The following is a 5,879-nucleotide window of genomic DNA, read 5'->3' as shown; positions in this document are numbered from 1 at the left end:
GGACAAGAGGGGACAACGTGCTATACGCCTACTAGCTTCCCAATACATTCTCATGCAAGGAGAATTATACAAAAGAACACCTCTTGGTGTAGTCCTACGTTGCCTTGATCATTCACAGGCACGAAAGGTGATGGAAGAAGTCCACGACGGAGAATGCGGTCCTCACATGAGTGGGCCCATGATGGCAAAGAAAATCACACGTTTGGGATATTATTGGACCACAATGGAATCCGATTGCATCAAATACTTAAGACATTGCCACAACTGTCAAATTTTCGGGAATGTACAACATGTCCCTCCTTCATTGCTCTATACAATGACATCCCCTTGGCCATTTTCTGCAAGGGGAATTGACATAATCGGGAAGATAACCCTAAATTTAACAGAGGTCACTTTTTTCATTCTAGTAGCAATCGACTATTTCACCAAATGGGTAGAAGCGGCTTCTCCTACACTCGGCCTTACGGCTAAAAATGTGGCAAAATTCATACAAAACAACATCATCTGTCGATATGGTTGCCCACATGAGATCATTAGCGATAACGGATCACATTTCCAAGCTGAAACCGAGCAATTGCTAGCCAAATACAAGATTAAGCATCACCACTCTTCGCCCTATAGACCACAGACTAACGGGGCGGTAGAGGCGGCAAACAAGAATGTTGTCACAATCCTCAAGAAAATGATTGACAACTATAGAGATTGGCCAAGCAAGATACCCTTTGCCTTATGGGGGTATCGTACATCTGTCAGGACGCCCACTGGGGCTACTCCTTTCTATTTGACCTACGGCATGAAAGCTGTACAACCAGTCGAGCTAGAAATACCATCCTTGCGTATTTTACTAGAAAGTCAAATCCCGGAAGCCGATTGGAAGAGGGATAGATATGAAGAACTCATCCTCCTGGATGAACATAGGTTGCACGCCTTGCATAATGTCCAAACATATCAAGCACGTATCAAACGATCTTTCAACAAAAGGGTTAGGCCAAGGAACATCAAAGAAGGAGACTTAGTGCTTAAATCGGTTAGAGCTCTCTTACCTGTTGACCCACGGGGAAAATTCAAACCTAATTGGGCTGGACAATTTCTAGTCAAATCCATACTCCCAGGGGGTGCGGTTAGGATCACAGACCTAGATGGGAATGAGTTTTCAAACCCAACAAACCTTGACCAACTGAAACGATACTATGCCTAGAATAGGAATGAAAACGCGCCTCGCGTAAACCCACGTGTCGCTCTTGTGGCACTAAATAAACGGCCCCCAAGCCAAGAATGTCACTTGTGCTCTTGCATTTTGACAAATTTGTCATCCTCATATCATCAAACAAACTAAATTCGCACCTTCAGAGTAAGCAAAAGCTCATGCTTCTTTTCTAAGTTCATTTCAAGCTCTTGCTTCGAACAATTATTCTTTTACATTTACTTGAACTACGCGCAAGGGTTTGATTTCGCTTTTTAAGTGAATACGTAGGCAATCCTTCACGGGATTCAACCCATTATATCTAAAATGTAAATAGAAGGACATTTGCATCACATTTGAAATTCGACAAGAATAATAAATAGAAAATCACAAAGGTTCCATAACCACTTAACCTTTTTATTTCATTCATTCTCTTCTAATAATAATACGCTACATAATAAAAAATAGAATAGGCTAGGATTCTAAAAATCCCTCCTTTTTATTACAACAAAAATAATAATAATAATAATCAAATAATAATAAAGAGACTTGGGCTATTCCTCCATCTTTCCCTTGCCCTTGTCATTCTTGTCATATTTCTTATCACGACCTCGAGTCGGACGCTCTTGCGCCACTTCAGATCTAATCACCAACGGCCTTTCTCGAGGTCTAGCTTTTCCATTCTTGCCAATCACCATTTCCGCGACAGGAGCAGTCTTTGGTTTCTTCGAAGGAGGAATGACTTGAAACCCGGCTTCTTCTTCTCCCTCTGTCAGGTGCTTCTCTTTCTCTTTCTCTCCCTCGCGCACCTTGTAGTCGATGGGCTCGCGCTTCCTCAACTTCTCGCGCTCTTCCGGAGTTGTAGCCTGTCTCCACCTCAGATAAGAATCCGACACCCATAAAGCATTGGCGGAGAAATTTAAGAACCACATGTTTCTCTGGGCCCATTTAATAGCCCACTCCCTTCGGCTCTCTGTAGTAAGCGCCATAGCAGTCTGCGGGACGGTATCAAACCTCGGAATCGTCTCTTTCAGTCCAACTTGCTTCATCAGCCTTTCCGGAAAGATGCATACCATAAACTCCAATCCAGGAATGTGCACCGACCTAGTGGGATCCAAAGAAGACACTCCAGTGACGGACTTGAGGTGCCACCATGGAACGACCCACCTGATCAACGGGCCATCATCACTCTTCAGGTTGTTCTTCCAATAATCACAGACCCGGGTGAAGTCCACCATGTACATCGCGCGTCCTCATCGCAATCGTGCGGGCATGATAGGAAAGTGCATGAACTGGGGGCTCGATCAATCGGAGCCGCTCCATAAGCCAAACCTACCAAAAGCAGGTATTAGACATCGAACAAAAAAAAAACGAAAAAAAAAGAGGTGTCTTTTACCTGTGAAATGACGGGATTCCCCAAGAACGGCAGATCACGGTTGGATTTCCTATTATCCAAGCCCAATATGATCTCTCCTAAGCATAAGCAAGCTGGGCTCCTGCGCAGCTCCATCTGCTCAACAAGGCCCAAAAGACGGGGATCACCTCTCAAGTCTTCATCAACATGCCCTTCGAAGACGTACACATGCAACAAGCAAAAGCCAAATGCCCTCCGCCTAGCAACATGAGAAACGGTGGGGTCGGCCCTATTGATGAATCGATCTATGAAGTCCAACATTCTCACACCTTTTGAGGTAACTAGACGGTCCACCTCAAGTCTAGTCAATCCAAGCAAATCTCTAAATTTGCTTTTGTACCCTTGAGAAGTGGAAGGAATGGCAGGCAAATGTTCGGGGTCCCATCCACCAATAGCAGCAATCTCTTCAGGAAAGGGGCAAATGTCACCTCCAGGGAACGCAAAAACATGGTAATTTGGGTCCTAATAGCCAAGGCAAGCATCCAAGAACGGTTTCACAACCTTGATGAGTTTCAAACTCAACAACGATCCAAAGTTATAAGAACCCATATCATGCTTCTTCATATTTGAAAACTCGTTGGTCCATTCCTTCAAGCGGATCTCTAAAGTATTCATGATAAGAAAATTTATCTTGAAGGATTTTGTGTAATTAGACGAAGAATAGACGGAAGATTTGTGTGAATAAAAGCTCCATCGACGTTTCTATTTATACTAATTGTTGTTTCCAAAAATACGTCAGAACGGAACAACCTGAACAAAGTGCAGCACTGCCGCGCCTCTTCAAAGGGACGCAGCTCATGCTGCGCCTCTTCCCGAGCTTCACTTCTGTGATTTTCCGCGTTGGATCTTTCCTAATTCCATAACGAATAATTTCCTATTCCTACAGGTTATTATTTTGGTAAATACGGGAAGATTACCATGTTTCAGGCTTCCTAATTTCGCGGGCACGCATTTCGAGGCGACATCGACATTTCTGCCATTATATTACGCTTGTATTTTTTTTCATTTTAGGAAATAAATTTCATTTTCATTTTAGGAAATAATTTTCATTTTAAATTTCAACTTGTAAATATTCATTTCTATTCTTTAATTTCATTTCTAAACTTATAGATTTCTATTTTTTCTTTTTTTTAGGGGGTAACCCTCCCTACCGTCCGGTCATTTCCGGCAAAATTTTTGCATTTTTGCATTTTTCGCGTTCTTTTGAGTCTCTCATTTTGCGCTAATTAAGGCCATATATATATAAAAATGTACGCTTTGCGTGTTTTTTCTAAGTAAATTTCGGCAGCATGACGGCGTAAACCGTCATCTACCAAACCTGTTCGAAACTAACCTACAGACACAAGCAACACAACCCAGCAGCAAAGGCACTCAGGCCATCGTATATATACCAAACGGAGGAAATGTACAAACTGGGGGCTCGAGCCCCAAACAAAGTCCAAAAATGTTCAAAATGATAGTCCCAATGTACAAATGTACAAGACACAGCCAACAAACAAAAAAGCTACACAAAACTACTGCTGGGCGCCCTCCAACTCTGCAACTCTCGCCACAAGAGCGGCGATCTCGGCATCCCGAACCTCGAGCTCCCTCAACACGCGAGCTGTCTCCTCCCGAGATCAATCAACTCTCGCTCCAGCTCGGGTCGCCCACTGTAAACAAGAAAATTGGCTCATGTCAATCAATTCAAGCAAAATCGGAAAATCAAACAAAAAGAAAAATCAAAAAGGAAATAGGTGTAAGGTTCATACCGACGACCTCGACCGCCGACAAGTGCCTCGACGGCAGAGAGGCTCGCAGGGTTGGCCACCCTCCACAATGCCACAAACCGAGACGGCGCAACCTGCATTTTCAAAAAGAAATTCTCAACAATTAAACAAATTCAATCAAATGTGTTCTTACACAAAGGATATACAAATTAGAGGCTCACCCTCCGAATCAGATGCTGCCAGTCGTCCACGCCAGCATCCGTCACGGCTACGTCAAAGTCACGCAACTCAGAGATCGTCGTCCTCCCGGTCGCGTCAGTGTACTCGAGGGTCTCGGGGTACTCTTGGGGCTCGATGCCCGCCGCCTCGACCTCCTACAAAGACAAATGGTTCTCATCAATCGATGATCTTTCGTCATGATTCTCAAAAATCAAATCAAAAGGAAAAATAAAAGATATTCACCACCACTGGCCAGTACGCCAGTCTCCCGTAAAGGAACGCAGAGTAGTCCTCGCCAGGAAGAAGAAGGTCGTCACCACTGGCACCAGCCAAGTCCACCTCCCTCTCAGCCTCAGAAGGCTCCCTAAACATCATCCTGGGAGGATCGACGGGAACCGTCAACACGCCCGGCGAGCACTGACGAGCCAAGCGCTCGCCCAAGTACCACATAGGACCCATCGACGTCCTCAACAGCAGTCGGCCCGAGCTCCTAGGTCGAAGGACCTCAGCCACAAAAGGAGGCACTCCAGCGTACTCCGCCCAAGGTCGGGGCACCCACTGAGACAAGATAAAAAGGATCATTCCTACGATCAATTAAAAGCAAATATAAGGAGCAAAAGCAAATATAAGTGGGATACTCACGCTACTCAGCTGAAGAACGTTCACGTCCCGCCGGTAGACGTTGTGAGAAGAACGCTTGCTCTTCGTCCGACACATCACCCAATCCCTCACCACGGGATAGGCCCTCTCCAACGGCTCCGTCCTCTTGGGCGCGAGACTCGGGAAGTAGGAGTACACCCACGCCTGCAAAAGCAAAATAATCAATGACGATCTTTCGTAATAAAGAAAGGAATTTACTTTGGTCTAAAGGTAGGTTCATACCTCCAAAGAGAGTCCAGTCCGACAAAGACACCGAGAAGTCCCCTTCTCCATCAACTCCGGACGAACCATGGCCCTCATGAAACGGATGAGGACCGCGAAACCAGCAGCTTACCATCCCCCAACGTCCTGGGAACTCGGGTCGAAAAGGAAGGGAAGAAGCTTCGTCGACAAACCTCTCGCCCTTGTCTCCGAGGTAAATCGAAGACGAAACCACGAGAGCACGACGCAGGCCCTGCTGCTCGCTCACCGGGGGAGGAGGAGCCGTCTCCCTCCCATCAATCGTCACCGCCGCCGGGTCTTCCCCGCAAAGTAGTCTCGAACGTAAGAACTGGGTATCAAACCCAAGATCGAACAGACCTTCGGCGACAAGTTCCAACCGATCAATCTCCTCGCCTCGGCCGAGTCCGCCCTCATGGCGCTCTCGGCCACACCACCTCCTCGGTCCCAAGGCACACCGTAAATCATGCCGTAA

Source organism: Silene latifolia, chromosome Y, assembly GCF_048544455.1.
Source record: "Silene latifolia isolate original U9 population chromosome Y, ASM4854445v1, whole genome shotgun sequence".
Taxonomy (NCBI): domain Eukaryota; kingdom Viridiplantae; phylum Streptophyta; class Magnoliopsida; order Caryophyllales; family Caryophyllaceae; genus Silene; species Silene latifolia.
The sequence above is the reverse complement of the archived record's forward strand: the minus strand, read 5'-3'. Positions refer to the sequence as shown.